Source organism: Rhinolophus sinicus, linkage group LG04 (genome assembly GCF_036562045.2).
Source record: "Rhinolophus sinicus isolate RSC01 linkage group LG04, ASM3656204v1, whole genome shotgun sequence".
Taxonomy (NCBI): domain Eukaryota; kingdom Metazoa; phylum Chordata; class Mammalia; order Chiroptera; family Rhinolophidae; genus Rhinolophus; species Rhinolophus sinicus.
Genome location: NC_133754.1, coordinates 51,710,959 through 51,723,519, shown reverse-complemented (window position 1 = coordinate 51,723,519; position 12,561 = coordinate 51,710,959). Strand labels below are relative to the sequence as shown.

General features: G+C 36.2%; 1 long non-coding RNA gene across 1 annotated transcript in view; it reads left to right on the top strand.

Annotated features, from left to right (window-relative positions):
* The window catches only part of LOC141571024 (uncharacterized), a 50,801-nt gene that overhangs the window by 1,897 nt on the left and 36,343 nt on the right, over nt 1–12,561 (top strand). Inside the window, exon 3 of the long non-coding RNA XR_012495491.1 lies at nt 8,666–8,804. This is a non-coding gene — a long non-coding RNA (uncharacterized LOC141571024). The remainder of the gene's footprint in view (nt 1–8,665; nt 8,805–12,561) is intronic.

Here is a 12,561-nt window from a genome sequence, read left to right as displayed (position 1 = left end):
TACACACACACACATAATATAATAGTATGTAACAGAGGGCCTTGTACATAACACATACTCAATAACTGTTTATTCAAATTAGTTTATAACCATATTAATTATTGGGTAGCTGAATAAATCATGATATGTGCACATACGAAAAATAGAGAATCTAGAGTTCTCTTCATGGACTGTAAATTTCATACTTCAGTGTCATTATACCACTGTATGTTCAGGAATGGATTAAATAATGATTCTGAGATAATGTTTTAATTTTCATTTATAGCTCATATGTTTTCTGTGATTTAGAATATATTTTGTGAATTTTAAGATAGGGTCAATTAAATGAATTAATTTACCTTATAATTACAATGAGGCTATATGAAAATGTTTTCCATACATAATCTGACAAGACTGGGGTCCCACGTCAGATTTACTTCTTATAAAAATAATTTACAAAGTCATCGAATTTATCAAAGCAATTCAACAATAGTACTAAGAATAATGTAGACAAGTAAGAATGACTGTGAATTAAAAATAGTACAAATAGCTCAGCATCTAATTATTTTCTTGGCATTTTATACATTGGCGCCAAGACATAGAAACGGGCTATGAGGACTATTACCCATTTGTATGGTTACTGTGTTGCATAATATGTGAAACCATTTTGTTTCTCTCTATATTAAAAGGTATGTACAGAAGAACTTTGCACAGATTTACCTTTCCAAAAGTTAGCTCTGGTAACCAGCACTTAAAAACTCTACAAACGTCAAACCAAAGGTGCCTATTAAAATACTGGATAATAATGTGGATTCATTCAGCAGCAGAATTCGGGCTTTGTATTGCTAAAGTGCTTATATGTCTCAAATATAGGGGATGTATTTAATATGTGTTTCTATCTAGCATATATCAAAGTTTCTACATTAGCAGTTTATAGTTATTAGAAGAAACTGAAAGGAAATTATATAAAGAAAAAGCCCATAAATCATTTAAAAAAGCATCATGTTTGTAGTCTAGCTATTCCCATCACATTCTGCTCATGTAGCCATCACAGTGGCTTCAAATACACAAGTGATTCTGATAAGGCTTTAAAAACGATTATACTATCCAAGCATGTAGGCAATATATTATTAAGAATGTCAATATTGGTTCACTTCCCAGAGGTAATTTTTCTCTTTAAAGTGAACTATAAATGCTGGCTAGCCATTGGCGAGCATTCTGTTTACATGGAGGCATCAGATTCTGAAATAGTAATTCTTTTGCTAGCACGGAAGCATGCATTATCCCGCTTTCACAGCCCCATGAGCTACATAGTAATAAAAGAAGATTGTCTTACTAAGAACCCCAAAGAATGCAGTTACTTTTACATCCTGAATTAAAGTTTTTGTCAATTTTCAGAACATAAATTATTAGCTTCGCCTTATGGAAAAGTTTGTGAAGTGAATCCTTTGTATGTTATTACACTTACAGTCTAGCGTACCTCTTACTGTGTTTCTCCAAAAATAAGACCAAGCCAGACCATCAGCTCTAATGCATCTTTTGGAGTAAAACTTAATATAAGACCCCATCTGATTTTAATATAAGACCGGGTATAATATGACATAATATAATATAACATAATATAGGGTCTTATATTAATTTTTGCTCCAAAAGACACATTAGAGCTGATGTTCTGGCTAGGTCTTATTTTTGGAGAAACACAGTATATACCTTTCTCAAATAAACTAGTAATTTAAACATAAAGTAATTTGCTAATTATTAACAGTTATTTGTGAAACAGAGACATTCGTTTCCCATAAAACAACACATCTAAAGTTATCTACCTAAAAGTATTGGTATGTGCCAGAAAACAGAGAATTTCGTATGTATTATTGGGAAGCACAGCATCATATTTAAAATCAATGCACAGTTATAACTCTTGCTTCACAAGTTGTATAAAAATCTAGTTTCTCTATTTGCTATGGACTCAATGTTTGTATCCTCCCCACCCCCACCTACCCACCCCCAAATTCATATGTGGAAACCCTCACTCCCAATGTGACGTTATTAGGAGGAGATCCCTTTGGAAGGTGATTAAGTCATGAGGGTGGCGCCCTCATAAATGGCATTAGTGCCTTGTGAGGATACAACGAGCAGACAGCCCGTGCGATTCAGAAGAGGGCTTTTCTCAGAAGGACACTGCAGGCACCCTGATTCAGACTTGCAGACTGCAGAACCGTGAGAAATAAATTTGTGTTTTTGATACGTCACCCAGCCTACGGCAATTTGTCATGGAAACTAACTGAGTATTGTATCAGTTGTTGAGATAGGGTGTTGAGATCTTCAACTATATTTGTGAGTTTTTATATTTCTCTTTGCAGTTCCGTCAGTTTTTACTTCACGTGTTTAGAATTTCTGTTTTCAGTGCACAGTGTTTAGAATTATGTACTGCTAATGAATTGACCACTTTATCATTTTGAAATGATCTTCTTTATCCCTAATAATATTCTTTAAAACTAAATCTACTTTTTCTGACACTGAAATGGCAGGTCACTCTAGCTTTCTTTTGAATCATGTTAGCATGGTATCTCATTCTATCTTTTTACTTTTAAAATAGCTGTGTCTTTTTATGTAAAGCGTGATTCTATTGGAGAAGGCCATCAGGAGGACGTGACCAACTGTTGATCTGTCAGCTGGCAATCCCTGGGACTATCAGGTTCACCATCCCCTCCCCTGTCTGTGGAAAGTACGTTCAGCCCGCCATTTCCACACAAAGAGCCTTTCCAAGGACACAGCCTTGAGAGAGCAATGGCTTTTTGAGGCCATCAGGACTGGATAAGTGACTGCACCCCATTTAATCCTTTCTAAAACTTTTAAGATTCTGGTGGGAAGGTACAGAGATCTACTCATCTTGTTATGCCCAGGACAAGCCTTGCATGTAAGTTCCCTTGCTTATTAGAACCTCCATCTATCCATCTGGAAAGGTCTGCTTCTTTCTGTGGTCTCTTCTTACCCTCCATAAACCCCCCTTGGGAGCCATTTTGAATTTTATTCTGGAACACCTGAGGTTGTGTGAGCCAACATTAACATTTATTAGTTACCATGGAGACACTAATGTCATCTGCATATGCAGAACTTATTGACAAAAAGATGAAGTTTAGAAAATTTCAGACATTAAGTAGTGGTTATTGAGACCACATTTGTGGTGAAAACTATTTAAAAATCTATGTATTATGCATGAAGTATTTACAATTTTATTAACATAACAATGATCTAGAAATATTTTTCGTTTTTAAATATTCTTACTTGGGAAAACATAATTGTTTTTCTTTTGATTTAAATATATTTAATTTTTCATTTTTAATTACCCATTATTTCTGTCCATTTACTCCTTTTATTTTCTAGCAGTCAGTATGAAGCAATGATCAGTGGTCCTGAAAACTCCTGAGGTAACAAAGAGAACAAAACATTTCTGCTAAATTCTCTTAGAAGAATGTTTAGCACTGCTACAAGTAATAGAGTACAGTTTACATTAAAACTATTTCAGTTCCATCAAAGGGTCTAAGATTGAGCTCCTTTTATCAAACACAAAGCAGATTGCTTTCCTAGTGTGAGTATCGAGTTTTTAGAACTGGGACACCACTGGTGTGTTCATCACATGAGTTCCACAGCCCAGATACGTCTCAGAAAACCACATCTGTTCCTTCTCCTCCTAGGGTCCTTGTTCTGTCCTACATACTTATTTCCTGGGTCTTATTACCTTATACTTAGTCCCTTCCAGGCTTTAAGGTCACATGGACTCTGATTCCAGTTTAATTACTCCCTCAGTTGCCCCTCATTTTTCCATATAAATGGACTTTTAACATGTGGACCTAAAATGGAAAGTATTTTCCAAACCAAGATTCCAACCCTTGTCTTCATTTGTAGTAAAGCTCCTTCCCAGAGCAATACCCTCACATTGAAACTGATCCTGTCTCCAATTTTATGAAGTCCGCTTAACCTACAATCCTATGGTTCATTCCTGTTGTGATACTGGTGTTTTACTTGTTAGTATATTGCTAATCTCCATGAGACAGCTGGTTCTTCTCCATTTCTCATTAGTGTTATCTACATAATTTTAAAGATGTGATTAAATGACTGGGATAAGTGAGCATGTAACCTTATTATAATTTGAACTATTCTGGATGATTGATATATGTATATTGACTTTATTATTGCAATAAACACATTCAACTAGCTGAATCTGACAGGTTTAGTGATTTATGTAATTACTATTGTGCTTTATGCTAATCGAGACAAGAAAGATAAGACATCATTTAAACTGTTGTAATTAAAATTAAATTCTAGTGACCAAAACAGGTTCAGTTTCTCTCTTGTAGTTTTTTTAATCTTACATTTCTAAATGAGCCCAATAAGACATATTGTTTATGATAGATACCTTCCTATATTTAAAATGTCCTCTAGAGTTTTAAAGGGAAAAGTTTTAGATTTTATCCTTCAATTTCTACCTACCTCTTTCATTATTTAAGACTCTTAGATGATCTTAGAAGCTCATCCACAAGAGTTTATCCAGCCTCCTTCTAGGTCCCCCAAACACATACCAGACAGACACTTAAACAACTCTTCTTGCCCCTCTGGTCATGTCAAGTATCCTAGAAACTGTCAAAGCTGAGATGGAGGCACAGCATGAGGGGAAATGACAGCATCCTTGCTACAGGACACCAGTGGAAAGCAAAGGCACCAGGTAGAGGAGAGGCCATCCTAAGAAATGGTTCTTAAGTTAAACATCTCAGGGGGCTTGGAGCAGTAGGGTTTGAGGGTTATTTTAAGAAAGCATCAGAAGAAGGAAAAGGAAAGGAAAGCAGCAGGACTGTCTCAGAAGTCTGCTCACACTTTGGATTTTGTTTTTTCTCCTTTTTATGGAAACTTGAAAACACTAAGCAGGTTCAGTGTCAGTCTGGTCCCTAGTACAATACTGTCTTAGGTAAGAGTAGCATCCACATCCTATTTTTTAAAATTTTTACTTTCATATTAGCTGAAATTTCTTAACAACAAGTTATTTTCTTCAGAAAGTAAAAAGAAAATATTTACAAACAATGTTTGAAAGCTCTGAAGCTGACATATGACAGGGAATTCATTTTTAATCAGTGTAAATGATGATAAAATTTCTTTTCCATTTGTTAGTAAGTCATAAAATACTCTTAAAGAAAGGTAAAAAATGAAAGATACCACTGAAGGATGGAAGGAAGCTAAACAAAGAGTAGAGATTCCCAAAGCCAGCTTTTCTGATTCTATAATTTTTGTTGCTGTTGTCGTTTCTCCTTAGTCAAGAGGCGAGGGCAGATAGAAGTTCCTCCTGAAAGCATTTCACATATACATGACTCTTGGAAAACCGTCTCCTGCCTGAGGTCTGATGCACCAGAGGCCAGCTTGATTCTCAACCAAGGGCTGGCCTCTCTTAACTGTGCTTAAATCTTAAACGTGAGTGCCAGTTTGCAACTGAGACCTCATTTGTTTCAATGTTGAAATCTTTGTAATCAATCATTTTGCTTTGTTTCAAATCAATTGTGTAAATGCCATCACCTCCGGGCATTTTAGAAATTTCTTTGTACTAGAATACATTTGCTAGAGAAAATCAGGCATCATTTAAAATAAATCTCTAGAGACCAAAGTGGTTTGTTTTAGCCATTCGATTTTCATGTGCTTGTTCCAGATTCTTGATTTATTAGAAAAATCACTAAGAATAAAAGCAAAAATATCATTGGTCTCTGAATATACAATGTTCAAAACTTGAATTTTAAACATTTCATTTTTTTAACCATACCAAGTACAATTGTGATATGTAATTAATACCTAACTCAACATACTCAGTTTGATTCCATCATAAAAGCAATCGTAAAATCTATGTAATGTGTGTTTACCATGTATACATGTGTAGTGTGTGTGTGTATATATATGTGTGTGTCTGTGTGTGTGTGTGTATAGTATGTATGTATAATGTATATTTATCTTAAACATAACTTCTCTATGAACAGTATTCTGAAATATTTATTTATATTTCTTCTCTTTTTTCCAAAAGGACATATAATACCTTACATGGAGAAATATTATAAAGTAGGAAGAAATGAATGAGTTTACAACAAAGGCAAAAAACAAACAAAAGCAAAACCATATGATGAGAAAAGAGAAGTAATTGGTGCACGGCACAGTGTATTGTAAAGTCTTACAGAATGGCATCTATAATAAATAATTGATTAATAATATATTGAGTATGAATGGTCACTAAAATTGGACCTCACAGTTGTTTCAGCCTAAGTGGTAAAAGTGAATGTAAATATAATCCTTTTTAACATTTGCATTTGTCACAAGATACATGTGTACTACTTGCTGTGGAGAAGCTACTTTCCTTTCTTGTTTTTTTGGTCTGGGAAAAGTACCTTCCACAGGGCATTTCATTTAGAGATGCACATAACCAGTTTGACTAACAGGCCATGTTTCAAGAATGAGTGTAGCTAATTTTACTGTTAGGATACACAGGTTTAGAAAATGTCAAGCATTTTAAGATAGAAGTAACAAAAATAACAATTAAAATTTCTGCATTAATAGATACCACTTTTACATATGATAGGTCTTTTAATCTTACCAGTCTTTGAAAAGAATTATTATCATCGCTTCACTTTTATGCATGAGGCCATGGAGCTCCAAGTTTTTGCAATTGATTTGATTGGATAAGAGAAAGATGTAGGACTCAAATCCAGATTCTGTGACTCCAAATTGTATAATCTTTTCATCTCGCCTGAATTTAACACATAAAGTTAGACTTTTATTCTAAATTTATCATTTATATTTTTAGCTTACATTTAAAAGTTTTTCTTCTGAATTTTTTCGGAGCTAGGTATATCTCAATGTATTGAGAAGAATTTCGTTAGGACATAAGCTTTCTCTAAGAAATTCTCTTGAGTATGAAAAGTAAGTTGAGTGTCCTATCTACTAAGGTAATTTAAAAGACTATTTCTCAATCTTTCACATGCATGAGATCACCTGGGGATCTGCTTAAAATACAGATTCTGATTCAGTAGAAGTAGGGCAGGGCCTGACTTGAACATCATCGCATTTTCCTCATGCCACATTGATCTCTGGGGCTCCCCAACTCTGTGCTTTCCCATTTACAGATTGTAGTATAAAGTATCTCCTTTGAGAATGTTACAGAAACCTTGTATAAGCTTTAAATTGCTATTATTGATCTGATTTTACCAATAAAACTGAATCTTTCAAGGAGGTCAACGGGTGCTCAAATCCATTCAGTTGGCTAGAGAGGCAATTATCAAGCCACACCAAGGTCTGGTTTTCTGATTCCAAAGCTCCTTCCACCAGGGCACCACCATCCCAGGGAAAGTGTTGTGACGTTTTCTGTTATACTGGGATGCTGTGTATCAGCAAATTCAGGAGAAAGTGCAACACTGTGCTGTCATTACGCAGCCTGCTGGGAAGAGGCTCAGAGACTCTGTTACAGAAGTTCCATTTTATCCCTTTACAAGACAAAGTCACAAAAGTACCACTTGGCAGGTGCTGCTTTCTGGATTGTGCTGTCCCCTAGGGTCTCAAAAGTGGGTTAAAATGGGGCTGCATCCACCCAACTCACCGTTTATTGCCTGAGCAGCTGCTCACTCAATTGCCCACATTTCTCTCTCTGTCACTCTTCATTTCGCCTTTATTCAACTTCCTCTCTTCCCTCACTGCCATTTAATGACAATCTCAGTCCTAGCTTATCTCTAACTGTGATTTAGCCTCCTTTTTCCTCTATTAAAGCTATATGAGAGGAGAATTTACTGTATGATTAGCAAAGTGGTCAAAAGTACATCCTTAGGTTCTTGAGTGCTTATTTTTTCTTGTGGGAAAAATGCAATATGTAAGGTTTTCATTTTTTAATGTTTTGTTCTTTAATCTCCTATTTTAAGTTTTACCACCTAGGTGATTTTCTTAGAAGATTGCCTTCATCATGGTCAGAAGAATATGTTACATTTGGCTGATCGACACTCAGCCAAGTCTGGTACCTCAGGGTCCCATCCTCACACTGCATGGCCCATAAATGTTGAATGATGGTAATGATTCTTACAGTACCATTTCATGGTAAGCTTAAAAGGTGTAACTGGCAACTGCCTGTAAGAGAAACACTATAAATTTCCGTGAAAATACCGCAGTGATATACAATGATAGCAAGGTGATACCTCAATCCAGAGCAGGGAAGCTCTTCTTACTAGAAGCCCACACTGTGAATCTGGGGAGAGCGTTGTGATGGCCACAAATAACATAAAGAAACTGCGCTTACCAACGAGGCTTAGAAAATTTAGAAGGGATACCACCTACTGTAAAACTGTTCTTTTCCTCCTTATGATTATTTAAGTAGTTAGCATAACAGGCATTGAAGATATAAAAAATAGCACAATTCTCTGTCCAAAATAACCTTAACAGAGTAATTTTATTAAAAGCAAGTCAACTATATACATTTTATATGTGCGTATGTGTGACTGCATACACACACCTACATACACACATACACACACACACTCATATATGCAACACAGCAACTACATATGTAGTTAAACATATATGTGTTTTAAAATATGGATGTTATTATTATTCAGATATGTTGAGACCATTAGATCAGGGAATGACTCATTAAAAAGATGAATTATTATACTCACAGATCCTGAGGAGGCGGCCTGCTGTGCCTGGCTTGGTCCCACGGGGAGCACCGGGGTCCATCAGGAGGCAGAGGGAAGGAGGAGGAAACACAGGCAAGAGCCTTTACTGTGGTCTCTATACGAAGGAATGGACTCGGCAAGGTAAGCAGATTTAGGATTGGCTAGTCTGAATAATTTCAGTGCACTCTCGGGTGTAGGGGTATCCTTGGTTGTCTGGTAACTAGCCCTAGAGTGATTAGGGCCCAGGAATAACAAGGAAGTGTGAGAGCCCCATTGAGGAGATGGTGGGGTTATGGGGGTCTGGACTGGTTGATTTGTATATGAAAGGCACACTTGTAGATTGCTAAGGAGTCCTTTACTATCTATCTCTGGAAAGTGACTAAACCTGGGAGGGGCAGTTCCTTCAGGGTGATCAGGGCCCCCAAATTCCAAAGCATCAAAATACAGAAAAGAAAGGCATGGTCAATATAATATATAATAGATTAAAACATTTCTGTAAAAGGTTTACCTTTTATTGTATGTACTCACAATAAAAAGTATTAAAATTATGCTTATAAAGCATTTTCAGTTTCCCACTTAATTGATACAAAATCCTGCAATGAAGATAGAGAGGTGTAATCCTAATTTTATAGGAAAAAGAAAATATAATCTGTTTTTCTTTTAAAATGTAATCTTTCCATTGCAAAAATACATTCCAAGTGGGTTAAGCATTTAACTATTAAAGTGAAATCATATCAGAACTAGGATGAATTGTAGGTGAACTTTTTATAATGTTGAGTTTTAGGGTTTCTTAAGATAACTACTGTTTTAGTTATCTATAATATTTATGTTTAACAAATTGCTCCAACTTTTAGCAGCTTAAAATAGCAAAAAAGATATTATCTCTGTTTCTATGAATCAGGAACTGGGAGCGGCTTAGCTTGGTGGTTCTGACTCATCTTATCTCAGGAAACTGTAATCAAGGTATGAACAAGGAATCAGTACTCTCTAGGCTCAATTTGGGGAGGTCCAAATACACTCACATAGCTCTCTCCATAGAGCTGTCTCCTGGTTTCCCTTCAGAGAGAGATCAGAGAGAGAGAGAGAGAGAGAGAGAGAGAGAGAGAGAGAGAGAGAGAGCGCTGATGAGCCAAGTCACAGTCCTTTGGTTATGTAATCTTGGAAATGATAGTCCATCATTTTTGCCATGCTCTGCTCCACAGAAGGACATCAACGGTTCAGCCTACTCTCAGTGAGGAGGGCTTACACAAGGGCCCCAGAGCAGGGGACACTGGGCCACCTTAGAGACCACAGATCACATCACAAAGCCAGGAAGAACAAGGACAGGACAACTCTGTACACTACCACTTCAGTCTGCAGGTTTAAAAACTGTAGGACACATAACAGACCAAAAAAACAACAACAACAACAACAACAACAAAGAAAACACACACACACAAAAACAGAATAGTTGAAAAAGAGGTTGTTAGTGACCTAAATATGAGCTTTTCAAAATTAATAAGAAAATAATTAAATTCAAAAGAAGAGCTCCCAGGAGACCCAAGAGCAGTTCACGAAAGAAATTCATGCTTCCACCAAGCATATGGGAAAAATATTCAAGCATAGTAGCAATTAAAGAAATACTTTCAAATATCAGATTGGTAAACATTAAAAAAGAATTAGAACATCCAGAGAAAACAAGAGTCTTCACATACACTACTAATGGTGGTACAAATTGGTAGATATTTTCTAGAAAGCAAGTTGCCAATAAGTATGACAAGCTTTAAAAAATGTTCCCACACTTTAAATAGAAATCCTCATTCTAGGCATCGAGAATAAGAAGATATAAAATGTAGGTGCAGATTTAGCCATAACGATATATATCTTAGAGTTACTTCTACCGGCAAGAAAGTGGAAACATTTTAAATATTCAACATTAGAGGAATTATATAAATGGGAATGACCCCCTCACCTAAATATGAAGTGAAAATGGAAGGAATTCTAAACAAGCCTCTAGATAAGATGTGGAAATAGAAGGATTATCTTCTAAGTCAGAGAATGTTCAAAGAAAGCTCCACAGCTCAGCTCAGGGACAGACACAGCCTAAAGTTGAACTGTTTTTTGAAAGTAAAAGGCAGAAACTCAGTTTTGTTCTTTGAAAAAAAAGGGGGGGCAGAAAAGTGGGTGAACATGCAGAAATGGAGGAGAAGGAGACAGGAACAGAGATAAAGACTGAGAAATAAAATATGAAACTGGAGCCTTTAAAAAAATTTCTTCAACCAAGAAAAGTATTAAGAGCAGTGATGTATTTTTTTAAAAAAAATGTTAGTAATTACTCGTAGGTTGTTTGCATTGCAGCAACATGAACTTCTCCATCTCCCTGAATCCTCGATAGTCACATACACAAATGCCTTCTGTGGTATTTTTATTAAGGAAAATACCTGAAATTCATTTGTGGATCAATGTAGACAAGGACGTCTGATCTGAGACAGTCAGACGCTGAGCATACAGTCAGGAGTGACAGTGAGAAAATAACACCCCTAGTAATTTACAGAAATCCTGGTGAGGGCATTGAACTTTCTACTATCTATTATATGGGGATTTTGAGCCAATCTTATCTTCAGCTTAGGAAGTAGAGTGACCCCAGCTGCCATTTCGATTGCCCAAATCATAGCACTCTATTCATCCCTTATAAATAAAGCTTTAGAAGAATGTGTAATGGCAGAGAAGGGTGTCTAAGCTTTATTGTTTAGTGAATATGGCATAGCTAGTGGTGCAGTTTAATCCTATACACACTTTTTTATACATGGAAAAGAAGACACAAAATATATATAAATGTTAATAGTGGTGATCTGTGAGCGACAACGTTCAAGTGATTTTTCTCTTCTTTGTTCATCGAGATTTTATACAATAAAAAGCGGTGCTTTCTCTCTGAGGCAATCAGATGTCTAAACTCTTGAAAAGGCTGTGTGTTGGTGTGTCTTAGGTCAGCTCCCAAGAAGCTGAGCCTGAAACAGGGGTCCTTGTTTAAGTGATTTGTAGCTCTTCACAGGCAGGAGTAAACGAAGCCGTCTAGGGCAGGCAGAAAAACTAAGCAAGAAGGTTTAAGTATCTCAGGCATGCAACAATATTCTCATGTTCCCCTTAAAACTAATCCTTACGTGGCTGTGAAACTCCAAAGTTAGCAAATTTGATTTACAAAATAAATTCATGTTTGGTTTAAGTTGTTTCGGATTTTTTTTTTTTTCTGTGAATGGTAATTTACAGACCTACTGGGACATTTGTATTGTAGGGTAGGGATCTTTTAAGACTTTGCTCTGTTCAATGATTTCTATTTTCCCACACTGTGAAGAAAGTACCTTGGCTAATCTGATATTAGGTTTACTAAAGTAGACTGAGGTTTCCCCCATAAGAATGAAAATACCATGAGACAAGTCTGTGTCTGTTGGGTGATATGTGAGTATCGCCAACCTGCTCCTCATCGCCCATTTGTTCAAAGCTGTTTTATGTCATCCTCTACTCTTACCCATCAAAGTGCAGGGCAGGCAACTGTTTTTCTACTTGTTTGGACCAAACACCTAAGAGTAAACGTGGAGACTTCTTTTTGTACGTGTAATCCATGAACAAATTCTGTTGGTTTCCCTTCAAATCGCGAACAGAATCTATTCACTTTTCATTACTTCCAGTGCTAGTACCTAATCCAAACCATCATTATCTATGACTTGGAGTGTTCAGCCTCATAAATGGAATCTCTGATACTTTTACTCTTATTATGGTCCATTTTCACCTAGTAGCTAGAACGATCCTTTGAAAATCTAAGTTAGGTTTTGTTTCTCCTTTGCTCAAACCCCTTCAATACTTTTCATCCATTTTAAATTCTGGCTTGTAGAAACAGACACTCTTCCCCAGACCTCAATGA